Here is a 26,824-nt window from a genome sequence, read left to right as displayed (position 1 = left end):
TCTTCCCCGCTCTCTAAAAATAAATAAATACATAAAACCTGAAAAAAAAAAGTGGTCCTAGCCTCCATTTGGAAACACAGATCAGAATTTAAAATATACATTCTCCAAGAAAAGATGTTAAACATCATTAGGGATATGAAAATCAGAACCATAATGAAAGATGGCCGCACGCCTAGCAGTGCGGTCTTGATATAAAGGAGAGATCGGAGTCCCCATGCATTGCTGGTGGGAACGGAAAACGATGTAGCCACTGCGGAAAGCAGGCTGGCAGCCTCCCAATAAGTCACCACCTGACCCAGAAACTCCACTCCCAGGTACATACACAGAAGAAAGAAAAATTCATGTCCCCACAAAAGCTTGCTCCTCAATGCCCACAGCAGCAATTATTCATAAGCGTCAAGAAGTGGAAATAGCATAAATGTTCATTAACTGATGAATGGATAAACAGAATGTGGCCCATCTGTACAATGCCGTTTTATTCAGCCATAAAAAGTTACAAAGTTCTGATCCACGCTACAACATGGGCGAACCCTGAGAACATGATGCTGAGTGAAAGACGCCAGACACAAAAGGACCCCATATTGCAGGATTCTATTTATATGAGATGCCCAGAATAGGCCAATCCGTGGAGACAGGAAGTGGATTCGGCTTGGAGGCTTAGAGTGGGGAAGGCGAGCTGGGGGAGCCAGGAGGCAGAGCTGAGACGTGCAAGCGATTTCTTTGCAGGGTGGTGACAATATTCTGGAATCAGAGAGCAGTGACAGTTGCGTAACCCTGTCAATATACTAAAAACCCGGTGAATTCTATGCCTTAAGAGGGCAAATTTTACGGTATGTGAATTATATCTCAAAATGAAAAGCTAATAAAAAAGCACATCCCTCGATGATACCAAACAGCTGTGACTTTCCTTAGGTCGAATAATGTCATGGTGGCTGTATAAGAAAATGCTTATTTTTGTTTTCTAAATACATACTTAAATGTGTACAATTAAAATACAAAAGATCAGGGACTTACTTTAAAATACTTCAACAACAGAAAAGCAGCCCACAGAGCAAATGCAGCCTGGGGATAAATAATGGGGGTCATTCTGCTGTTCTCTCCACTTTGGTGCACATTTGGAAATTTTCATAATGTTTTTTAACACACACACACACCCTTTGTCCCAGCAATTCCACCTCTGGGATTTTAACTTACAGCTCTACTCACATTCCCACAAATCAACAGTTGTTTGGGGTTACGCACTGCAGCCTTGTTTGGGAAAGCCTGGAGCTACCCGAAGTGCCCAGCGAACGAGGACTGCTTCAGTAAGTCAGGGCCCTGCCACGGAGTCCTATGCTGTCCATTATATGCAGCCGTGAAAGACACTGAACTTGATAATTTAGACGCCCTGGATATATTACTTAAAGTAAAAGGCAAAGGGCAGAAAGGAGTTAGAAGCTATTTGCTTCGTTATAATTTCCCACTTCCAATGCAATTCCCGCTCTATTTCATGTTCACCTAAGTACATGATGACAGTTTATTAAATTAAAACCCACTGCCAGCACTTACAATTTCAATGTTTCTTTTGTTTATTTAATATATCTCTGTGGTGGCTGATGAAATTTCAGCCAAGTCACCAGCAATTCTTTTACTGTTGATGTGTAGGAATCTTTGTAAAAACTTTATTTTTACAGAATGAAAGCAAACATAAAAAAATGAATATCTTGTCATTAGTGCCTTATAAACTGTGTGTGTGTGTGGACTTATAGGTGCACAGAGCACCTCTTTGGAAAGAGGCCCAAGAACTGTAACTGCATTACCTCTGGGCACAGGACCTGAGTATGGATGGCGGGGACTCGAGGGAGGGAGGGAGATTTTTCACTAGAAATCTTTGATACCATTTGCGTTTTGGGTATGTGCTCTCTGTTCCAAAAATAAAAAATAAAATACATTCAAGTCCCAAAGAAAAGCTGTTTCCTCAGTGTGACCCTGGCTCCCCACATCTCCCCTGGGGCTGGATTAGAGGGATCAAGTTGTCACTGTCCCAGGGGTGGGCAGCCAGGCACGGTGGAGCCCTCCCTGCAGGGAGGGCACGAACGCCCCAGGGGCTTGCCCAGGGCTCCCTAGAAATGATTTCCAGACTCCCACTCCCTGGCTGAAGATGGGGGAGGGGAGATACCACACCCACCCCACAGGAGGAAGGAAGAGAAAGGAGAAAAGAAGGGGGAAGAGGAGGGAGAGAAGGGGAAGGAGGCTGCTGTGCCTGGGGAACCAAAGCAGCAGAGGACTGAGCCGAGAGTGGCTGGAAACGCCACTTCTAGGGAAGAGACAGACACCAAGTAGCTTTTTCCGTAAGTGACAAGAAGTAGGAACAACCCAAACGTCCACCCACCAAAGAATGGGTAAACGAAATGTGGTACGTCTGTACACCGGAGCATTATTCAGCCATAAAAAGGAATGAAACACTGCCATATGCTTACATTACATTAAGTGAAAGAAGCCAGACACAAAATACCACACACTGCGTCCATTTGTATGAAGTGTCCAGAACAGGCAAATCCACGGACAAAGCAGATTAACGGTTGCCAGGGGCAGGGGGAAGTTAAGTACAGGGTTTCCTTTTAGGGTGATGACAATACTCTAGAACTAGGCTGAGGTGAGGGGTGCCCAACCTTGTGAATACACTAAAACCCACTGAAATGAACACTTTCAAAGGGAGAAAATCGTGGTCTGCAAATGATCTTGATTTTTTTTTAAATGAAGGGGAAAAAAGGGGTGAAGTAGTGATAGATGGTATCGCATGGATGAACCCGGAGAACCATGATGTGTGTAACAGAAGCCAGACAGAAAAGGTCACAGATTGGATTATTCCATTTACACAAAATAGCCAGAAAGGGCAAATCCGTGGGGATAGAAAGCAGTGGCTGCCAAGCGCGGGGGAGGGCATGCGGAATGACTGCTCACGGGGTACAGGGTTTCTATTTGGGGCGGTGACTGTTCTGAGACTAAACTCAATAGAGGTGATGGTAGAGCACAACTCGGTGAATATACTAAAACCCACTGAATTGTATCTTTTCAGTTGATAGATTTGATTGTATGTCAATTATATTTCAGTAAGGCTGTTTAAAAAGTTTAAGAAAAAAAAGCAGCAAATCACAGCGGCCCACCCTCCCAACCTCACTGTCCAGCCGGCCCATTCAGGCCCATTCACTGGGCACCATCACCACCCCACAACCACCGAGGCGGACCCAGGGACCCGCCTCCTCCTGGGCGTACTTCCTGGACCCCCACACGCACTTCCGGGTCAGTCCACGCGTCATACGCATCACCAGGTTAGTGCGCCCGTCATCGGGTCATTCCGCGCGTCATCGGGGTCATTCCGCGCGTCATTGGGGTCGGTCCGCGCGTCATCCGGGTTGCCGCCTCCTGTCCCTGCTGTGGGCCAGGGGCAGGAGTGCCACAAGGGTGGACACGAGGCTTTTGGCCTCACATTCCATCTATCATTTGCCCTCCCCCCGCCAGCCAAAAACAGACAAGAAGACAGATATCACAAGGGAACATGAAATGGGCTGGGTTTGTAGAATTTCCTAAGTATGTGTAGTACTGATTTCAGAAGAATCAGTTCCTTTATATGTCCAACAAAATAAAACTTAGAAACCTTCTGCGGGGTGGAGAGGACGAAGAGAGTAAAGGGGGTCAAATACGTTGGGTCGTGGGGACGGAAGGACACTAGACTTCCGGTGGGAGTGCACGGTGCAGGACACAGATTTCCTAATGCAGACACGGAAGTTGTACACCTGAAATTTACATAGCTATTAACCAACGTTACCCCAACAAAGTTAACAAAACGAACAAAAACACAGAAACCTTTATACTTCAATGAAAATTAAACACACACATGAGACACATACACACACAGAAAACCAGACCCACTGGACTTGAAGGAAAGAACCCGAGGGGACCCCGCTCGCGCCTCCCGGTGCCTCAGGAAGTTGAACGGAGTCCGAGGTGAGATTTAGGACTGATGCGAAGCAGGGAGGAGGGGAAACCTTGCACTCCTTTAAGCAATTCATTTATGAAAAATAATCTATAGACATATGTTCTTGCTTCAAGCATCCAAGCTGTTGATGCCATAGATTTCTTGGAAATGGCTTTCCCGGCGCCACTGTCTATCTTTGCCGCCCGCCCGCACCCACCCGGCCCTTCCATACCGCACCAATCCTTAATCTGAGGAAACAGCCTTCCCGTTGAGGAGGGGGAAAACCCAAACCAAAACACTGACTCATTCATTCAGCAAATATTCAGTGAGCACCTACTATGCCACAGGCCCTGGGAGGCCCCGCGGGAAGCTAAATTCCGGTACAAGGAGCGCACCACCATACTCAGTAAACAAATTAACAGACAACCATGTGGTTAATAATAACAGTGGTAAGTGGCTGGGAGGTGATTATAATGCACGATAAGGAATGATGGGAAAGGAAAGGTTTCTGTTTTAAAGCAGAGTGGTCAATAGAGGTCACATTGAAGCGGAGACCCAAGCCACGCAACTAGGTGGGGGACAGCACACCAGGCTGCGGGGGGGATGGTATGTGCAAAGGCCCTGAGGCAGAAACGCCTCTGGTTGGCTCCCAGAGCAACTACGTCAGTGTGAATGAAGTGGATGAAGAGCATGGGAATGACACCAGGGAGTTAGTTAAGGGGTGAGGGGCCTTGAGGGCAAGCGGATTTTGTTCTGAGCGTTCTAACCTCCCATGCTTCCATGCCTCTAATGTGCTTCTGAAACAGGTTGGGACACAGAGGGAACTGAGGTGGTACTCTTCGAAGTCCAGAAGTTCACATTTTCTGAGTTCCGTTTTCATTGTTAACGTTTTTCAAATCGTGGGTTGCGGTATTTGAGCAGTAATGAAATCGATATAATGGACAGGTCTCAACCACCATTTAAATGAATGAAACAAGAGAATTTTAAAACGTACTGCCGAATGACTCAAAGGTAGTCAAGCTAAGTGTTCTGCAAAACTTTGGTTTCACCTGGCTGGTGTAGCTCAGTGGACTGAGTCCCCACCTTCAAACCACCAAGCGGTCGCTGGTTCAATTCCTGGTCTGGGCACATGCCTGGGTTGCAGGCCAGGTCTCCAGTTGGGGGCATGTGAGAGACAGCCACACACTGATGTTTCTCTCCCTCTTTTTCTCCCTCCTTTCCCCTCTCTCTACAAATAAGTAATATCTTTTTAAAAATCTAAACAAAAAAAAATTCTTTTTAAAAGAAAAACTTTGGTTTCAAATGTGCGTGTGTCTGTCCATCTGTCCTGGGTCATAGTATAAAATAGGTCTTATTGGGAATTGCAAGTAAAAAGTGAGAAAAGAGTTCATCTGGGTGTCACTTCCCCCAGAACTCAGTCCTTCCCACCCACTCTACTGGCCATGCCAACATCTATGCACCCACTGTGGCAAAGATGTTTGTGTGTGCCCCAAACCATTTCTCTTCCTCCTAGACTGGACTACATTTCCCAGTGCCCCTTATGGCTAGTCACCATGTGACTAAATTCAGGCCAACAGAAGAGAAATGGAGTGACACTTTCCAGGCCTGTCACATAAAATATTCCTCCGCTACTCATATCCAGTGGACTTCAGACTCAGAGGAGGGCAGAGCCACAAGAGGAAAGAAGTGTGGTGTCCTTAGTGAGTTCACAAGAGGCCACCCAACCAGAAACACCCTCACTGGTCTTTGATGTGCAAGAAAGACATTTTTATGGCGTGTGTTAAGCCACTGAGAACAGCTTGTTATAGTAGCTAGCATAATCCCTGCTCACTCACACTCCCGCCACATGAAGGCTAGTGGACTCAGCAGCCCACTGAGCAAAAAACCTTTGCAGAAGTTGCAGACAGAGAAGACAGGAGAGGGAATGGAGTCTCTGCATGCCTTGGGGTGCAGCAGGTGTGCCCCACTAAGAGGAGCCTACAGCAAGGCATCAGGGCCACGTCCAAGGCCAGGGATTTAGTGCCCACAAAATGTCCTAAGCCATATCGAGTTTGTGTTTGGAAAACTTAAGCTCCACAATGGGGGCCAAGCTGTGTCTCCAGCCCAACACCACAGCAATGCGAGCCCCCCCCATTTATAAATCACTGTTATCACAAACAAGGTCCTAGGCTTTCACGACAACACGGCAGAGTAGGTGCCTCTGTCCCTACCCGACAGATGGGGAATGCTGAAGCCTTCAGGGAACCGACAGCAGGAACCGTGGTTCGAAGGGGGCCTGCTGGGCGTGTAAGTGCTTCATTCACACATTGGCCCCGGAGGTGGGAGCCTAGAGCAGAAGCTCAGTGAGGGCAAGGACATGGCCTCCTTCATCTACCGCAGACAGTGCCTGGCGCACGGTAGGTACGCAGGAAATTCCTGCTGAATAAACAAACAGCTGCTCTTTTCCTTTTTTATAGATGAGGCTCAGAGAGGGCACGTCAGTGACTCGGGATCACCCAGCAAATGAGTGAGGGAACTGGGTTTCGGGACAAGAGAGGAGCCCCCACCCCCACTAGTAGGTCGTGCATCACCCTGCCTGCTGGTGCCCCTCACAACCACCCAGGGCCTGATCACACCGCCTTTAAGCCTCAAGGCCTTTTTCCCCAACTTCCTCTCCCCTCCACCCCAGCACCTTTTCTTGCGACTTAATCACATCCTCCTGAGTTCCTCATTCACTAAATACTCATCCATTTAGCAATTAAGGACTCTGTTCTAGAAGCTGGGGGAATGGCCGAGAACAAAACAAGGGTCCTTATTCACTTAGAGCTTACACTTTGGAGGAGGGAAAGGATGGAGACAAAAATAATAATATATTACACCGAGCATTTACAAATGCTTAATTTACATGTATTTGATCGACATTTATTGAATAAAATTTTAAGACATTATAAGTTATATTTATAAACATTAAAATGGAAACGCTATGTTATAGATAGAATTATTTATAAATATTAAAAGTAGGGCCCTGGCTGGTGTGGCTCAGTGGATTGAGTGCCGCCCTGCAAACCACAGGGTCACCAGTTCGATTCCCAGTCAGGGCACATGCCTGAGTTGCAGGCCAGGACCCTAGTGGGGAGCGTGTAAGAGGCAGCCACACACTGATGTTTCTCTCCCTCTCTTTCTCCCTCCCTTCCCGTCTCTCTAAAAATAAAATAAATAAAATCTGTAAAAGAAAAAGTACATAGTGATACTGCTCCCTTCCTCCCAAACCGTGCGCCTTGCAGAGGCGGCCTCTACCCACCCCAGTACACTGCCTGCTGCCCCGCCCTCTGCGTCCCCAGCAGCCTGTGTGGATAGTGGGATCGTGTCTGGGGTGGCTGGCTGCTACTGCCCAGGTGAACCACAATGGAGTCTGTGTCCAGCCGGTGGCAGTGATTGTGCACCAGGACCCTCCGAGGCAGGTGGCCTTGACCCAAGCGGGCAATGTCCTTCTGTTTGACCAGTACAAGGTCACCCCACCCTGCGGGGACAGTACGGCTTTGGCAGGGACAGTACAGCTTTGGCGGGGACGAGAGTTGGCTGCCCAGGGTTCTTCCTGGCACCTTGGGCCAAAGGCACTGCCACACAGGCAAGAGGTCAATTACTAACACTGGGTGAACCAGGGCAGGGGGAGGGGCGCCTTGATCCCAGGAACAGGGACTCTGGACTTTGAAATGATCTCTGTCCCCGCCCCAACATGACAGGCTTCACAGCAGTGTGACAGTTTCTCCTAACATGAGCATGTGAACAGAGCTGCTTTCCGCCTGACTCTCAGTATTTATTAATTACTTATCCCGCTGTCTGACTTCATAAGGGGCTTGTGGTGGCTAATAGGAAGCACGTGGCAAACTATTCCTAAAACAGCGCCAGAGAAAATTCAAAAGAACAAAAATACTGTATTGTAAAATACTGACCTATATCAATGTACATGTAAAATAGTCTGTCAGAAATTGGTAAGTGTCATGGAGGAAAAGCTGTGAAGAAGGGCAAGGCAGTTGCAATTTTAAATAGCGTAACAAAGGCAGGCTCGACTGAAGAAGGGAAGGAGGGAGTCGTGGAGCAGGGGGGACAGCAAGTGCAAAGGCCCTGAAGTGCACCTGTGCCTGAGTTAAGAAAGGAAGCCAGTGTGGTTGAAGCATACCGAGCAAGGAAGAGAGTAATCAGCGGGAGATGAGGTAGAAAGCCAGGGTCCAAATCATGTATTAAAAACAATAGCCATGCCCTGGCTGGTGTGGCTCAGTGGATTCAGCTCGGGCCTGTGAATCAAAGGGTGGCAGGTTCCATGCCTGGGTTGTGGGCCAGGTCCCCAGTTAGGGGCATGAGAGGGGCAACCGCACATTGATGTTTCCCTCTCTCTCCTTCTCTCTCCCGTACCCTCTAAAAATAAATAAAATCCTTAAAAATAATAACAATAGCTTGCCCTGACTGTGTGGCTCACTTGGTTAGGGTGTCATTCCAATACTCCAGGGTTGCAGGTTCAATCCCGAGTTAGGGCACATGCGAGAATCAACCAATGAATGAGCCAATGGGTGGAACAAACCAATGTTTTTCTCTTTCCCCTTTACTCTTTAAAACTAATAAATAAAAACCGTTTTTTAAGATAACAGCTGAAAGGAAGAAGCAACCCAAGTGCCCATCACCTGGTGAACGGACTAACAGAACGCAGCAGAGCCACAGGCAGTGCGCCGGCCACCCTCGGGAAACAGTGAGGGTCGGAAACCATCACAATCCCGATGGGCCTTGCGCGCGCCCGCGCGCGCGGAGCAGCCCAGATGCGGAAGGACCGTCACTGCCGACTCCACTCCTACCCGGCAGCGGAAAACGGGCAAATTTACAGCCACAGAAGGTGGATTTGAGGTCAGCAAGGGGTGGCGGGAGCGAGGAATCGGTTATTAATCAATGGGTACAGAGTTTACCCATTGATTCACCCATTGATCTGGGGTGGTGAAAAAGTTCCGGCCATGGGCGAAGGGAACAGTTGCACCTCATCATGGATGTTGCAGTGCCGCTGAAGCGCACACTTAAAAGTGGTAAAAATGGTAAATTTTGGGTTGTGTACACTTCACTGCAATAAAAAAAATAACAGCTAATACTTGTGTTGAGTCTTATGTTATCAGGAACTATTCTACAAGATTTGCCTATGTAAGTTCATTTGCTCCTCCAACCACCATACAGGGGAGGGACCTTCTAAACCAGTGCTGTCCCAAGGAAACAAGATGTGAGCCTTTTCTGGTGGAAAGAACGGGTGGCTTTATTATATATTGATTTTAATAATATGTTTTATGTAACCTGATATATGCAAACAGTCATTTCCACATGCAAGCAATATTACAAAAATATTATACTTTTTATTAATGTAAAAATATTGAGATTAGTTTACATTTCCTCCCCCTTCATTCTTTCTTTTTTTTTTCTTTTATTGATCTAGAGAGAGGGGAAGGGAGGGAAAAAGAGAGGGACAGAAACATCCATGTGAGAGAAACATCGGTCGGTTTGCCTCTCATACGCGTATCAACTGGGGATCGAACCCACAACCCAAGCACGTGCCCTGACCAGGAATCGAACCAGTGACCTTTCATTTTGTGGGATGACACTCAACCCACTGAGTCCCACCAGGCAGGGCTCCCCATCATTCCAGGTCTTTGAAATGCAGTGGGCACTTTACACTCACAGCTCATTCAATGCCCAAGGGCCACAGCGGTCAGTGGCCAGTGAGCTGGACAACAGAATTCTGGGCCTCTGTAAGGGCTCTGCTTTTACGCTGAGTGACAGGAGCTGCGAGGAAGGGCTCTGAGCGGAGGAGAGACTGTGAGCTGGCTCTGGTTACACAGGGGTCCCTCCCACTTTGTGGGAGGCGCAGACCGTGCTCAGGAGGAGGAGATGGCCATGGTCCAGGGGGGAGGTGACTGTGGCCGGACCAAGGTGGGGAGCAGTAGAGATGGTGACATAAGGCCACTCTCTGGAGAAGCTCTCTAGGCAGAGGTGACTGATGCCCCAGGGAGAAACAGGTGCCCAACTCAACAACGTGCGTCTACTTTGTACTACGGAACTCTGCACCTCGGAAGGGGTAAGACAGGCAGTGTTATTATGTCTGTTATTAATAAGAAAAACTCAAATTTAAATGAGAGAGAGAGAGAGAAGTGGAGGATGACATCAAAGTGTCCAGGTAGCCCTGGTCCTGGGAGGATGGAGGTGCCGTGAGCAGAGATGGTAAGAATCTGGAAGGAGCAGACTCGGCTTTGCTTTTGGGGTTTGGGGGAGATGGGGAGCTTGGTGTTGGGCACACAAAGTTTGAGCTGCCTACTGGACAACCCAGTGGGGAGTTCAGTACGGTAATACAGGCTGGAAGACTACACGCCCATAACCAGGGGGAAGTAAGCAGAATCTCCCCCTTGGCCCACAGGCCCCTAATTCCTCTCCCTGAGCCTCTGCAGGGCCCTGCCTCCCTTTGGTTCCCATGACACTCTCCTGGCCCGTCATCACAGTCCCCCTTTCTCCTTCATCACCAGCCTGTGCCGGCACAGACCCCAGGCTCCCAGCTTTGGGGGAACAGGTTTGTAGAAGAAGCCCCGCTGCCCTCTCCTACCACCCAACCTGCTTCCTCGCCTGCAATGAGTGGAGAATTCGAGTAGTAAGCACAACCCGTGAAGGTGCTAACCAGCATGCGAGACACGCAACCTGGGATGCGGGAAAGGGGGAGACCGACTCTACGAGTGCAGGTCCCCAATCCTTGATTCCAGTCCCTCAAGCTGAGACGTGCACCCAAATGCAGACTTTGTCCCAGGCTCTGCACAGTGATGTGCACACGTACCTACTACAGAACAGCCACTACGGGCTCTGTGGCAGCGCCCTACGGTCAAACGCTAATACTTCTGCAGCCAAACGTGAACATTCACTTGGAATGTGATCCAGACAGACTATAAATAGTCCAGGCTACAGGCCGGGTCTTGTTGCCCAAGTTGCTGCAATCCCACTACTGATGCTGGTGAAATGTTGACAGCATGTCTGGCTCCATGGCTGCTCTGCGAGGGGCAGAGTCTTCATGTGCTATGCTTGGAGTCTCCCCAGGGGCCTGGAAAGGGGACACCCTTGAGCTCTGATCAGACAAACCCGGCTTCAAACCCCGGCTCTGCAATTTTCTGACCCTGAGCAATTGACTTCATTTCTCTGGGGTCTCGGCCCTGGGGACAAGGAAGGACCCTGCTGTCTGTCCTCTGTAGGCCTTGGATGAATAATAATGACAACGAAGACAACACAAGCACTAATGACAATAATTGCCCGAACCTGAGCGGGGCCTCCCTACGGAGCAGGAGGGCACCGCACTCGGTGCTGCCACCCTGTCATCACCCGAGGCCATGTCACCCTCTGCGATTCCACTGCTGCTGTTCCTGACCCTCTATTCCCAGAGGCCTGGAGTGGCGTGTCCAGGAAGTTCATCTGATACAGGCCTTCAACGCTGTCCACAACGGGGGTCAAGCCGGCCCCCAGGTCGGGTAGACCCTTCCTGGCGCTGATCCCCTCCCACTGCGGGGGCAGTTGAATCAAACACCTGGTGCGCTGCCTTCCCTCCCGTGGAACCCTCCCCAAACCAGCCCAGAGGGAGGTGGTCACTGTCCTCCCCTGCACGTGTCCTGCCCTGAAGGGGAGCCCACACCCTGGGGATGTAGTCCCCAGCTCTGTGCTGCCTGCCTCCTGGTCCAGCCAGCTCTCACGCCACCTGGGCGGCTGCTGGGCTCCTTCCACCACCTAGAATATCCTCTCACCTCTCCTTTTGTGGTCCCTCGCCTTCCTGGGAGTCCAGAGGCGGCTCCGAGACTGCCCTGGGCCTCGAGGACTAAGAGGTATTTAAGCAGCAGGCCCCGGGCTGATTCTCGCCAGTGTCCCTAGGGTCCAGCACAGGCCTGGCATGGAACAGTCACGCCATAAATCCTGGCTGCTGTGCTTGAGGGGTGAGAATGGTGAAGCCTTTGTGGAATGCCATTTGGCAGGACCTACCCACATCTAAATGTGCGCTTCCCTTTGCCTTAGCAAGTCCTCTTCCAGGAATCAAGCTGGTAAGAAGCGCTCTTGCATAAACCACTGAAGGTGTGGCCACGAGAACGTCAGGTGGGGCCACTCCCCAAATCAAAGCAACCGCCCCCCCCCATGGCTCCCAGCTCACTGCGATGGCCAAGTTCTAGTCCAAGATGCAGAAGGGAACCTCCAGAGCAACAAAGAGGCAGTGTGAATCAGCTAAGAGTGGGGGGTAAGAGGGAACACTAAATTACTCAATTCATCTGAAGGAGGCCGGAAACGAGAAAAAAGGAACAAAGAACACGGGCAATAAACAGAAAACAAAGAGCAAGACAGAAGATTTAAGTCCAGCCAGGTCAGTCATGACTGTGAACAGAAAGTGGTCTAAACCAGTGCTGCCCACCATGCACCTGAGCACCTGGAACCGGCTGGTCCAAACTGAGATGCGCTGGGTGTGTAGAATATAGACTGGACTTAGAAAACTTAGTGCGGGGGTGGGGGGCGGTGTGGGGGGGACAACCGTATAGCAAGTGTTGGCAGAGATGCAGAGACCAGGAGCCCCTGCACACACTGCCCGGTGGGAATGTGAGATGGTGCGGCCACTGTGAACAAGCACCTCTTTACAGAGGTGCACGCCAAGTTTACCCTGCAACCCAGCAATTCCACTGCGAGGTCACATCCAGAGGAACAGAAAGCAGGGGCTCAGACAGATCCTTGCAGCCAATGCTCACGGCAGCAGGATTGGCAACAGCCAAAAGGTAAAAACAACCCAAGTGTCCATCAAGGGATAACTGTACAAACAAAATGCGGCATGTGCAGCTGTGGCTCAGTGGATGAGCACTGGCCTGTGAACCAAAGGGTCTCCAGTTCAATTCCCAGTCAGGGCACATGTCTGGGTTGCAGGCCACATCTCCAGTAGGGGGTGCACAAGAGGCAACCACACATTGATGTTTCTCTCTCTCTCTTTTTCCCTCCCTTCCCCTGTCTAAAAATAAATAAATAAAATCTTTTTTTAAAGTGTAGTGTGCACAGATAACGGAATACTACTCAGCCATGAAAAGGCATGAAGCACAGATGCATGCCACCACAGAGGAGCCCTGAAGACTCACGCCCTGTGAAATAAGCCCGACACAAAAGGATGGACGCTGTGTGGTACCACGTGCAGGAGGCACCTGGAACAGGCAGATTTAAAGACAGGAAGTACAACAGAGGTGACCTGCAGGGAAGGGAGAGGGGACATTTAGTGGGTAGAGGGTTATGTAACATTGCAAATACACTTGTCACTGAAATGTACACTGAAAAACGGTCGAACTAGTAAATTTCAGGTTATGTGTACTTAACCACAATAAAAGTCTATAAAACTTCTCATTAATGATTTTTATACTGATCACAGGTTAAAATGATAGTATTTGGGGTATACTATCATTTGGGGTATTTGGGGTTACTAGGTTACATAAAATATATTCACATTCATTTTTCTTCTTTCTACTGCAGCTACTAGGAAATTTAAAATAACATATACCTTTTTTAATTGATTTCTTTTTTTAAGAGAGAGAAGAAGGGGGAAAGAGAGGGAAATATTGATTTGCTGTTACACTTATTTATACATTCATTGGTTGATCCTTGTATGTGCCCTGACCAGGAATCAAACCCACAACCTTGCCGTATTGGGACAATGCTCTAACCAACTGAGCTACCTGGGCCAGGGCTATAATAACATGCAAGTGGCTAGCATTTATTTCTACCGGACAGCAATGATCCTACTATGGAAATCTATGGATGGAAATGGTCTGACTATATGCTATCTGCAAGAGATAACACTTCATAAAGTGTCATATAGACTCACAGCAAAAACTGGAACTAAAAAAAAAAAACCTTAAAGTAGAGGCTAAATAAATTCTGGACAACTCCTCAGCTGCTAAAAGAATGAGTTCTAGATTGCTGACAAGGAAATAATTCTTCTAAGACATTTGTTCAGGTTCAAAAGGACGGCTAAGCCCTGGCAAGGTGCTCAGTTGGTTGGAGCATCCTCCCGCACACCACAAAGGTCGCAGGTTCGATACTAGATCAGGGCACATACCTAGGTCGCAGGTTCGATCCCCAGTTGGGATGCATATGGGAGACAACCAATCAACGTTTCTCTCTCTCTCACATTGATGTTTCTTTCTCTCTAAAATCAATAAACATATCCTCCGGTGAGAATTAAAAAAGAGGAAGAAAGAAAGAAAAGGGGGCTGAAAGATGATAGCCCAGGCTCCCCACAGAGGTGTCCTCTCCAGGAGGAAGGGGGGCAGGGTCAAGACTTGCAGTGTTACATTTTCCCTGCACAATAATTCACACAGACCTGCCCTGCATCGAGCAACCTGGAAGGCGGAGAGCTAAGGGAGTTTATTCTAGCTTGGCTGTCCCATGTGTCTCAGAGCTGCTGGCAGCCTTAAGCGACTCCAAACCGTGGGGAAACCACTCTCCCCGCTACCCTATTTGCAATTCAAACGTGTGCGGTCCGGGAGCAGCAGCGGCCACACCTGGGAGCTGGTCAGAAACTCGAGGAGGAGCCGCAGACCCACTGAATCAGAACCCGTGCTGAGCAGGCTCCCCGAGGGGCCCGCGGGCAGTCAGGTGTGAGGAACCAGCGAAGTCTGAGAAACCGTTGGTTGTGCAGGCCAGCCCCCTGGGTCTGCACCGGTGCGTGCCGGCCACAGGCCGGTTGGGGGTAATAATAGCAACGTCGGTGAGAGTGATCAGCTCGCCTCACCAGGTGCTTCGGTGCCAGGACCTGATGGCGCGTTCTGTGAGGCGCGAGGCTGCACGACGGTCCCACCAGGAGATAATTTAGATAAACCTGTGACCCCCCTCTCTGCCATGCCAACCTCCAACAGTCTCTACAATCCACTCTCTCTCCGCCTTCCGGACTCAGGGACAACCCCGAGCTGCAAATGACCGTACCGGAGTTTCCCTCTCAGCGCCAACAGCCACGGACATGTCAGGCACGGAAATCTGAGTCTATTCCGCAATGGGAGCTGCCCGCCTTGCGAGGGGTACCCCCACCGACCGTCGTGAGCTCCAGTCTGAGACGCTCTGAATCGTGAAGCACTTACGACGCCGGTGAGCGCCGTACACGCCGCTGTTCTGTGGACACGTGACGTCACCAATCTGACCGCCAAGAGGCGGGGATGGGGCCCCTCGCCCTGGTAGGGAAACTGAGGCCGAGAGGTGCTCCAAGCCCCACAGTTGGCTACAAGCCAGATAGATGTGCCTTCGGAGTCCTGACTCCTGCACACCGTCCCTTCAGTCTGACTGACTCACCCCAGCCTGTCACCCACCCAGGCCCGCTCACTCGCTCACAGGCTCACAGACATATCCACTCTCTTGAGGAAGCTGGGGCGGCCACGGTTGTTCATGAGGAACAACCAGACGAGACAACACTGGATCCCAAACCAACAGTGGAGGCGGAGGGGCGAGGGCAGCCCCCAGACGGCGGGCTTTCTCGGGCTGGCCCCGGTAACAAGGAAGCATGGAGCCTTCACGGGGAAAAGTCTGGGTTCTGGGGCCAGACCACCATTTAGCACCTGTGCGGCCCTGGGCAAGTCATGTAACCGCTCAGTGCCCGACTTTGTTCATCTGTGAAATGGGGCGCTCCCCGCACCTGCCTCCGAGGGTCCCTCTGTGAGTTAAGTGAGTCAGTGCTTACTGAGCGCCTAGACCAGAGTCCCGCGGCACTGGCTGTGATTACCGTCGTTGCTATGGCCACAGTCTGTATGAAGCGCTTAACCCGACCCACAAGCGCCCAGAAACCCTCCGCCAGTCGGCGGGAGGGCCAAGCACACCTTTCTCTGCCTCTGAGCAGATTCCCAAAAGGACCTCAGACCCCACCCCTCCCACCCGCCAACTGAACCACCACGCGTGCTTAAGACCCCAGCCTCCCGAAGAAGGTGAGCCGGGTAGGCAGGGCTGCCAAAGTTCCCCGCACCAGCTGGGCTCCCCGCAGGCCTCCCACTGGCCTCCCTCTCCTCCGGTTCCCAAGCAGGTCCACGCTGCCTCCTGCACTCCTTCCCGCCGCGCAAACGTCTTTCTGCGCCTCCATACCGCTCTCCTGGCCTCCTCACCTGTAAGGAAACACTCCTGAGGCCAATCCCACACCACCCCCTCCGGCCTCGTCCAGAACTCTCCTTCACTCCCTTCCTTTGCTCTCCCCAGCCTCTAAGCTGGCTCAGGTGCTGAGACGCCCACGCCGTGCGCTCTTCTCCTCCCGCTCTGCGTCCAGGTCGCGTGGCCCCTCACTGACGCAATCAGTACCCGTTATGAGCTTATTCGGAGTCAGGTCCTGGGGGTGAATCCTACCACGGGGATAAACCGAAAGCTGTGAAGGAAGCTTGACTTGACTTGACTTGATGGGGGCAACAAGGAGGGCTTCCCTGAGGAGGGGGTATTTATGAGAGCCAGATAGGAAGGACTTGGAGGAGGTGTCTGCGGGCAGAGGGCAAAGGAAGGACAAAAGCAGGCAGGGAGGACCAAGCTCCTCGCCTAAAGACGGCGGGGTGAAAGGGGAACGGTGGGATCAAGGAGGCCAGCCCAGGCCAGGCTTAGAGGGGCTCCGTCTGGGGTCATGGTGAGGGTCAAAGGTTTACCTGAGCGCGCTAGGGAGCCATAGAAGGTAGCAAGATTTTTTTTCTTTCCCTCCTCACTCCCTCCCTCCCATGAAACCAGTCTTCCCCTTCTCACAGCTCCTCACCATACTCCAGTCTGGCTCCCACCCCTACCTACCCAACAAACCCAGAACATCTTTGCTTCCATAACAGCTGCATGTAAGCCAAAGCCTTTCTAGAAACTCCTCTGCTTTGGTCCGGAGATGCTGACCAAGCCTGATCCTAATCCTCCTCCCCCTCTTCCTCTGTTCGGGTCAAAGATGCTTCTGCTCTACACTGGGGGGCGGAGGGAGGGGCACCCAGGTTGACTCTGTTCTCTCCTTAGGGACTCATTCCCATCCCTGGGACTTCCATTATCACTGTATTCCCCGGTCTCTCCCCTCTCTGCGCTTCTCTACCCACCAAGAGGGTGTCAGAGCTTTCCTCTCTAGGGTTTGCGGTCCCCAAACTACCGGCATTCAACCGCGTCTCAGGCAAGGGCAGCTGCACCCACCCAGTAGTTCAGGCCAATGACACTGGGCCGCCCTGAACTTCCTCTTTCTCTTACCTCCCATCAACATGAGCGGGTGCCCCAGGTCCCAGCCCCAGTGTCCCAGGTCCTCCTTCCCCGTGAAGCTTCAACTGGCCTTGTGCAAAGCTTCCCATCCTTCTCTGCTGGGAATGGCGTTGAATCCAAAGCATGTCCCCCAGGATCCCCCTCTTCCTTCCTTCCCCAATTGCCCCAACATACCCCAGGAGTCAGCTCTCCGTCCAGCCTCCAGTGAGTCTTTGAGCTGAGTGAGATACTGATCTCACCTTGCAGGGAGGATGGGTGTGTTCCTGGCTTATCTCCCTCCCCTGTCCCTGAGGGCAGAGCTCTGAGGCCAGGCGCACAGAAGGCTGGCTGTGCGGGTCTGAATTAACCAGTAGCAGGATCTGCCTGGATTTGCAGCCCGGCCCACCAGCAGCTCGCAGCCTGACCCTGGACAAACCAATTTGCCTCTCACTGCCTCCGTTAACAGGGAGATGGTGGCAACCTGGAGGTCTGGCCCTAGGGGGAATTTTAAGCAAATTGTGACAACTGTACCACATGGACAAGTAGCAACATGGGCGCCTAAAAGCAAAGCCCTGGCTACATAGCTCAGTTGGTTAGAGCATCATCCTGATACTCCGAGGTTGCGGGTTCAATCCCTAGCCAAGGCACATACAAGAATCAACCAGGGAATGCATAAACAAATGGGACGACAAATTAATATTTCTCTTTCTGTGTCTCCCTTTTGCGCGCTCTCTCAAAATCAATAAATAAAAAGAAATAAAAGCACAGAGCTGGGCAGAAAAGACACAGGAGAAATAAAGCAGGATCCTCTATAAAAAGCAAAACTCCACCACACAAAGCAAACCACTGTCACCAGGCACAGGAGAACAAAAAGATACACCCTAAGTACGGGAGGAGGGTGCCAGGGATGTGAACAGGAGGGGACTCTGTGGCAAGAGCTCGCTAAGCGGAGGGGAGTCTGGCGTGAGAGGGTAAAGAGCCGAGAGCTCAGCCAGAGGAAGCCCCCTCACCTGGAGGGGGGCGGGGGCTCCATGTTCAAGGCCAGGTGAGGTACAGTGAATGAGAGGGAGGAGGTTACAGTCCACAACTACTGGATGAGGCAGGAGCCACGGGGTCCCCCTCATCAGCACTGCACCGCAGACCACAGGCAGCACCCGTCCTGTAGAAAGTGGGCTCCGGGGAGCTTCAGCCTGCGGCTGTCCTGGGGGAAAGGGCCACCCTTAGCCTCCAAGCTGTGGAGGCCACCAGGGGTCATTAGCAGGGGCCCACAGCCACAGACATCCCCCCTTCGGTGTGCTCCCAAAGCTGCCAGGCCAGGCCCTAGGGAACATGGAGGTTGAGGAGGGAACAGCCCCCTGACCCCAACCTGGTCCCTCCAAACACAAGAAACTTTTTCAAGGGGAACTACTGGGAGCCCAGCTGGATGCTCAGGGCCACTAAACCCTCCTCTGACCCTCAGAAGCCCAGCAAGAGCGCCACCCTAAGCACACACAGGAATGAGAAGTAACAATGGCGACAGCAGCAGCGGCAGAGGCCTTGTGCCGGCTGAGCCAGGGCCTGAGCCACACACGCTTCCATGTGGGGAAGTGCGTGCAAAGGCTCCTGGGAGAAGCATGTTTTCATTCCTGTACTTCTGGTTCCCTCACCTGGGAGGGGGAGAAGGGACGTCACCTGCCCAAGTCACAAAGCTAGAAGGGGCAGAGAGATGACTGGAACCTGGGCCGCTGGCCCAACTAGCCCTCACCTCCAGGGTCATTGAATCCAACCCCCTGCCACGGGACTCACCTTTCCTGCCCAGGACATCACAACCTACACGCTCTCAGCCCCACCCAGGCCCTGATCCTCAAGCCCACGTGATCAGAAATAGCCCCCGGGCTCGAGCCGTGTGGTGGCCAAGACAGGGACCTTGCCAAGAGAAGGGAACACCCAGAGAAAGAACCTCACTAAAGCCCGCTCCCTGCTGCCTTGGTTTCCCCAAGCTGTGACATAGGCTTCGTGTCTCCTCCTTCACAGACCAGGGCAGGCCCTGGAGGTGCTGAATCTCGTTCTTGACACCAGAAGTAGTAAAACCATTAGTAACAGTAACAGTCCTGCTGAAAGGAAAAGAGGTCTGGAATCTGTTTAGAAGTGCTCCAGATTAAAAAAAAAAAAAAAAAAAAAAAAGCAGCCTTGGGGGCAATGGACCAAAAAAGATTAGCAGAAAATTCCTGAAGCCAGCAATGGGCCCTGGGGGCTTAAGTATGCGATCTCTCAACTCTTGGTGGGTGCTTTAAAATTTCCTCGATTTGGATTGAGCATGGGCCTGCGAACCAAAGCATTGAGGGTTCGATTCCCAGTCAGGGCACATGCCTGGGTTGCAGGCCAGCTCCCCAGTAGAGGGAGTGCGAGAGGCAACCACATGTTGACGTTTCTCTCCTCTTTCTCCCTCCCTTCTCCTCTCTCTAAAAATAAGTTAAATCTTAAAAAAATTCCACAACAGAAAGTTAAAATGCTACTTTTATTATATTAGTAATGAATAGATAATAAATAAAGTCAATCTTCACTGTGCACTCAAGTCAGGTCCTGTCTTAAAAATGCCTTCCACCCCATGAGCCCTTCAAGCCTCCTGACAAGCTCAGGAGGGAAGTTCTGCCACAGAGGAGGGAACTGAGACCCAAAGGGCACTGGGTTGCCTGGGGCCTCGCCCTCCACTTAAAACACCAACACTGGTTGGTTGCCTAGGGTTTTGGGGAAAAGGGAATAAGGACTTGGGTCTGACCTCACGGGAGACTGCTACTTCCCTTAATAACAATAAGGCCCTGGCCATGTAGTTCAGTTGGTTAGAGCATTATCCCAATACGCCAAGGTTGTGGGTTCGATCTCCGGTCAAGGCACATACAAGAATCTCCCAATGAATGTGTCAATAAGTGGAACAAAAATTGCTGTCTCTCTCTCTCGCCCCCAACCCCAGACACTAACATTTTTTGAGCGCTTGCTATGTGCCAGGCACTGAACATCTGTGAGCATGCCTGAGGTGGGTCTCCTGTGCTCCCCATTCTACCAGATGAGGAAACTGAGGCATGCACGGGGCAGGGAAGCCCTGTCTGTTCCCAGAGTCACACCGCCATGCCTCATGCCGGAGCAGCCTGCTGTGTGTCAACTGCCTTAGAGTGCCAACATTATTCCCATGTGCCTTTGGGGAAGACAATGGGGACCTTTCAGAGTGGAGAAGTCAGCCTGGGGCCCATGGGAGAACAGTAATCATAGTGGAAAAGGCAGCGACCTCAGCGGCCAGCTCTTGAAAGTCCGCCACATGCATGGCTGGGAGGAGCGCTGCCTCACGAGGCCCTCCCAGGCTCTGCAAGGGCACCATCATGGGCCCATTCCACAGACAAGGAAACTGAGGCCCCAGAAAAGGGATCAGTTGCCCAGGGTCAGGCCGCAGTGAAGTGGAAGAGCCAGCATTCTCTCCCAGGCCCGCCAACATCGGGGGTTCGCAGCCCAGCTGGGAGGAAAGGGCCCAAGAAGAAAGAACTGACAGAGCATGACAGATGACATTGCCATTGGGCGTACCAGCTGACTATGAACTTTTTAGGAACTTTATTTAATCCTTCCAATAATCTTTCAGAGGTAGGTGCTGAGGTGAACCCATTTAATAGAAGGGAAAACGGAGGCTCAGAGTAGTCAAGCCTCTTGGCTGCAGCCATTCAGCCAGCAAGTAGCAGAGCCAAGATTTGAACCAACAGGCAGTTGGCCGCCGGAGCCCTGCATTCTTGACCTCCACCCTGACCAGCAAGCACATGATGCAGGCCATGGGCAGGAGGAAGAGGCAAGGAGGTCCCAAGACACAAAGACTCCAGAGCCTGACAGGCTGGACAAACTGAACAGGAGGGAGAACGACTTCCTTCAAGATGTGGCTGCAAAGGGACCTCCGAAGAGTGACTGAGAGACGGATGGCAGGCTCCGGATCCAGCGATCCTGCTGCCAGAGTTTATTCTGCAGACATACCCACTCCCCAATAAGACATGGGGACACAGGCCTTCCATCTCTACGTCCAGAAACTTTTGTAAACACCCCCACATGCATGTCAAGCCAGGGAGGGCTCACCCACTCTGCAGAATACCACGCAGGCAAGAAAAAGCCTGAGGAAACCCTCCCAGTACTCCTGTGCATCCGAGTCTCCCGGGGACATGAAGAGAAAAAAGTCCTGGGCAGAGCACTGGGAAGAGCGTGCTACCACCTGTGCACAATAAATATTTTTACAGACACACACACACAGATGTAAACGTGTATGTATGAACATTAAGCCTGATGAGTGCCCTGTGGGGAGGAGAGCTGGGGTCCCCGGCATGCCAGGGAGGGGGGCTCACTACTTTGCATGGGTGTCCTGTGCAGCTTCACTTAGCAGAAAGAGAAAGAAGCGGCTTCCTCCTTGGAGACTTGGCAGACCACCCAGACAGAACGCATCAAATCCCACCCAGCTTGTCCAGCCCTGAAAACAACCCTTACCTCCTCCTGGACTGGGTCCCAGTGTCATAACCAAGCCCCGGGGCCCTGGCACACAGTAGGCCCTCAAGGAAGTTTCGCTGGGAATAATTAAACAAAGGAGCTTCCCACCCCCCCCCCGCCCTCTCTCTCTCCCCATTCTCCTGCCAACACAGCCTCACCACCATAAACACACAAACTCTACACAAAACTAATTGTCACCAAACTAGAAATGTCTTGGAAAACACACTCTCTTTCTCCCCATTGGTGAGACGTGCATGTCACCAAGACACAAAGGCTTCAGTTGATGGGGACAAAACTCCAACGGTAGTGCTCCAGGCAGGGGAGAATTCTAGGGAAGGAATGAGGAGGGACTCCTTGGGGACCATTCGACCAAACATTTCCCATGTGCCTCCAGTGTGACGCATCCTACGCTGGGGTGCCAGCTCTCAGGCAGGCCCTCCGCCCTCAGAGAGAGGGGACAAACACGATATGAATGGTGACTAACTAGGGAGGGCAGTCCTTCTAACGGGGGAGACACGTCACGTCATGGATGTGTAGCTCGAGAACTCCTATGTCTGCTGACAGTGAGGGTGCCTCGTGGGGGGAAAGCCCAAAGAGACCAGGGCAAGAGAGCCATGCCTCCCCACCCCTCTCCTCTACGGGGCAGGAGAGGGAAAAAGGCAGCCCCTCGGTGGCTTTCCAAGCCCAGGCCGGCTGGAAAGGAATGCCATGTTTTCCTGTTTCCAATTAACTTCCCCCACCAGCAGCCCTCTGCATTCTTGAGACCAGGAGTCAAGACGGCTACAGGGGAGAGCTGGGAAGGCTGGCGGGAACTCTGCTGGTGGCTGGACCTGGACCACCCTCCCCACACCCCGGGAACCCCTCTCACCAGGCCCCAGGGCTTGGCGCTGTCCCCTTGGTCCTTCCACAGCCACTTGGAGGGGAGAAGAGGAAGAAGACCCCACATCCCCAGGGAAGGCTGGGGAAAGCCCCAGAGGCTTCTGGGAAGGAAACCAGCAGGAAAGGGGGCGGGGCATCAGTCTGTCCCTCTTGGGGCCTTACTCATGCTCCCCCCCCCCCGCCCCCCGGAAAAAAATCCTTTCTTACTTTCAGAAACATTTAGCCTAGAGAGGCCTACAGCCCACCTCCTCCTACCCACCCAGGACTTACTATTATTTGTGCCTGTCATCTCAGGAAGGAAGATATTTGCCCATCGGGGAGAAGACAGCAGTTAGGGGGCAGGGGCTCCCTCAGAATGTCATCTCCCCAGCTCTGCTGACAGGCACAGTGTCCCACTCCCGCCCAGCCCCAGCCAGGGAATAGGCTTTCCCAACCTCGGTTTCTTCATCTGTAAAATGGCAGGACCACCTGCGTCGCCTCCCTCACTGGGTATGCAGGGCCCTCCCCAGCCCCTTTTCCTCAGCCCACCCCCCCAAAAGTGGATTTAGTACCAGCGTCTAATAGAGGGGCAGGGTCCCCGGCCAGAGAGGTGGAAGGGGTGCAGTGTGTCCTCTAGGTGGACAAGGCAATCCTCAGGGGTGGAGGCCTTCCGCTGCCCCCCTAAAATGCCCCGCACCCTACCGGCACACGCCAGGTCCCGCGTGCTGAATAAGAAACAGACATGTTCAGATAACACTTTCACCCACCTCCAGGTCAGCTGAAGGAACTATCGTAATCCCCATCTATGAATGAGGAAAGCGAGGACAGGGAGTTAAATGACCTCTCTGAGGTCCCGGAGTGGCGGGGGCAGAAGTGTGACACCCAAGCCAAGTGAAGAGTGGGCAGGAAAGTCCTCCCCCAGCCGCATCGGGGTGCCTCGGAGGGAGGGTCACAGGGCAGAGTGATGGCCAGGTCCCCAACAGCTCAGCATCCCTCCCTGCAGGGTTGAGGAACAGCAAGCCTTGGCAAGTCCCAGCTCAGGGGGAGGAGGACGGTGGGGCTGGCTCCAGGGCACCCCCCAGCCAGGCCTGGGACCCCCCCTTTCCCCTGATTCATACACCTCCAACTCTCAGCGCCCACCGGCCAATGATCCACTTCAGCCGAGTGTGAAACAACCCTGCCCTCAGCCCAGCTTCCAGGCGCTCCTTCCCCCTTCCCCAGACCAGCGCTCTGAATGCTCTGTCTTACCTATAGGTGAGACCCAAGGGAACCAAAATCAAAGGGGCCAAGCGTCAAAGAGGGGTACAGGAGAACCTAACAGCTCTCAGCTTAGCTGGAGAAACCTGAGAGGGTTACAGACGACTGTGTGACCCCAGGCAAGTCAATTAACCTCTCTGAGCCTCCATTAGCCAGCCAGTCTACAAAATGCACTCAACAGTGGCAGGCCATAATGTTCCCTGGATAGGGAGATGAGGTTACTTTCAACTGCTAAGAGTGGGGGAACTATGGGGAAGGGAGGAAGGGGTCAATGAATCCCTTCAGTCCCATCTGACACTCGCACATGCGGGGAGGGGGGGGTAGTTCCTGAGCTGTCACCTCCCCTGTTCTCCCAGTACCCAAGGGCAGACTTGACTCAGCCCTGCCACTAACCCCAACCCAGGTGAGAATTTGAAAGCACTTGCAACTCATCATAAATCTCAGGCCTTGGTGTCTTGGGTGTTTCTACAAACCGTTTCCCAGACAAGCGCCCTCAGAAAGGTGGTGCGAGAGAAGTGCAGACGCTCAGTACAAGCCCAGATCCTCGTTATACTATGGAAGGAGGGCTGTGTCTCCAAAGGGGCCGCTTGTCCAAGCTGGGGGCTGGGCACGGACGGCAGCCCCCTGGTCCGGGACCACCGGAGGGCCAGGACCTGTCACCCCCGCCTCTGGGGAGAGCTGACACCGCGGCCTCTGACCCCACCTCCCGGGAAGCTCAGCTGCTCAGAACCACAAAGCAAAACAAAGGGGCGAGGAGAGGAAGGAGCCACAGTGCCTTCCAATCACCGTCGGCGCCCGCGCCCCGGCCCGAGCCCTCCCGCTGCTCCTCGCCCGCTTCTCCGCTGGCCGCCGACCAAGGCCCGGGCAGCCCCGGTCCCTTGTCTCCGCGCGGCCGCCGGTGACAGCAGCCGTGGAAGCAGCCGAGGGGCAGCCAGGGATGGGAAAACCAGATGGCTGCATCCCTCCTCCCTCCTCCATCCCTCCCTCCCGGTGCCCGCGGCCTGGCCGCCCTCCGCAGGGGCCCGACTCGCCCCGGCTCACCCCAGGGAAAGGGTTGCCTTTGTCTAAAGGTCACCACCCGAGCGCCGTGCCCGGGCTGGGCCTGGTGCCTCCCATTCCCGGGCCGAGGGGGTGGCGATGGGGGGCCGACCCAATACCGGGAGGTGACAGGGTAAGGCTCATCGCCCTCCTCACTCCCCCAGTAACGGCCCCCCTCCGGGACCAGCCAGTCCGCAGGGGAGGGGGTCAACTCCTTTCACTGCTGGGGGGTGGACTACCAAGTCAAGTCCTTTCATTGTTTAGGGGCGATGGGGAGGGGGAGACCCAGTGGCCTTCTTCCACATCCATCCCTCTCCTGCTCGCCGGAGGCCCCGTTCCTCCCTGGCACCCCCGGGAGGCATTTGGGGAGGGGGCAGAGGAGACGGGCGAGAGGAGAAGGTGAAGGCTCGCCGTCTCCGGCCGGGAAATCACCATCCGCTGCCCCATTGCCCTCTTCCCCGAAAGGCGGGGAGCAGGGCGAGGGGAGGGAGCCCCGGGGCCGAGGGAGGGGGTCTCCCCGCCCCTCCCCCCGTGGAACGTTAGGTCTCGTTTCTCCGCCGCTCCATTGTATCCCCGGCAGCCGGCGGGAGGGCCGGGGAGGCACCGGGCGCCGGGTTTGGGCAGGGGAGCCGGGCGGGGGGGCCCCGCAGGATCGGGGCGGCGGTGATGGTGGAAGAGACGCGGGGGGTGGGGGGCTGCCGGGGGCGGTGGGCGCCGAGCAAAAAAAGAGGCAGCGGGCGCTGCGCCCCGGTTGGGGGGCTGAGTGTGTGAGTGTCGGGGGGGTGGGTTCGGCCCCGGCTCCGGCTCCCCCCACACACACCCTCGCCTCCAACCCCCACTCCCCCCTCGCTTTTGCGCCCTGTCACAGCCCCGACTCGCAGGTAGAGAGAGTTAAGAGATTTAAAGAGAAATTGCTACATTGTGAGAAACTCACCCTGATGTTTGAGCAGCCGTCGGCGCGGGGTCTCCGAGACGGCCCCGCACGGGCTGCACAGGGAGGACCCAGAAGGGGCCGACCGGCCGGGCCGGTCAGCGCACTGCCTGATCGCATGGCGGCCGCCCGGCAGCCTCCGCCGGGTCCCCGCCGCCGCCCCGCGCCGCGGCCCGGGCGCCCCGGCCCCGCGCCCGCTCTGGGAAGGACCCCTCGGGTTTGCAAAAAAAAATTATTTTTAATTAAATGCAAAAGAAAAAAAAAACCTTTACTGGTTTTGTGTTCCGCCCCCCCTTCTCCTCCTCCTCCTCCCTCCGCCCGCGCCGGGGGAGGGGCTTGGGAAGCCCCGCCCGCGCCCGGCTAACCGGCCCGGGCTCCCGGCGCCGAGCGGCGGGCGGGCCAGCGAATGGCAGATTGCGGCCGCCCAGGGAGGGGCCCCTTCACTCCAGTACCGCCCCCTCCCCAGCCCCAGTCCCGGGGGTTTGGGGGCGCGCTTTTCCAGACTTCGGTGGAGTCCTGCTATAGCTTCGAACAACGCTCCGGGGTTTGGGGGAAAGCTAAAGGGATTCGCGCATCCAGACCCCGGACGCCGAGCCTGGCTGGGGAGGGGCCTCCATGCGCCCTGGGCGCGCCCTCGATTCGGGGGTCGGTCGCCGGGCGGGAGGACGCGGTGGTTTGAAAAGGTAGCGGGAGTCGCTGCGGGAGGAGAAGAGGTCTCGCAGGTGCAACCACCAAGGAGCCGGGAGTCCGAGCCCAAGCCATAAAGGGTGGAAGGCGGCTGGGGCTTTGGGGTGACTGGCCCGGAAGCCCAGCTGACTTGCTCACTCACCCCAGTTGGGCCTTTGCCGAGCTGCAACGGCCTCGCGGAGGGCGCCGGAGAAAGGGTGCGTCCTGCTGCAGATCCTCCTCGAGGCCTTTCGGGCTGCGCTGGTGGGATTCCCAGAAGCCCCAAGTTGCCGCGGTGCTGGGTCCGTTTCCGCCCCACCTGGCTGTGAAAGCCTTGCGGGCGAGACACCGAGATTCACGCGTTCATTCAGAGAATGCATGGTGAGCGCTTACTATGTGCCCGGTGCCGGGCTGAG

At 53.6% G+C, this 26,824-nt stretch overlaps 1 protein-coding gene across 2 annotated transcripts in view; it reads right to left on the bottom strand.

Annotated features, from left to right (window-relative positions):
• BICRA (BRD4 interacting chromatin remodeling complex associated protein) overlaps positions 1-25,995 on the bottom strand; it is a 78,952-nt gene extending 52,957 nt beyond the window's left edge. For both annotated transcript variants that reach the window (XM_045845275.1, XM_045845274.1), the window contains exon 1: positions 25,746-25,995. The gene's annotated coding sequence lies outside the window, so the exon portion shown is untranslated. The remainder of the gene's footprint in view (positions 1-25,745) is intronic.
• Positions 25,996-26,824: the final 829 nt, after the last annotated feature.

Source organism: Phyllostomus hastatus, unplaced genomic scaffold (genome assembly GCF_019186645.2).
Source record: "Phyllostomus hastatus isolate PE091 unplaced genomic scaffold, TTU_PhHast_1.1 phas_contig_468, whole genome shotgun sequence".
Taxonomy (NCBI): domain Eukaryota; kingdom Metazoa; phylum Chordata; class Mammalia; order Chiroptera; family Phyllostomidae; genus Phyllostomus; species Phyllostomus hastatus.
Note: the sequence above shows the minus strand (reverse complement) of the source record. Positions and strands in the feature narration are given on the sequence as shown.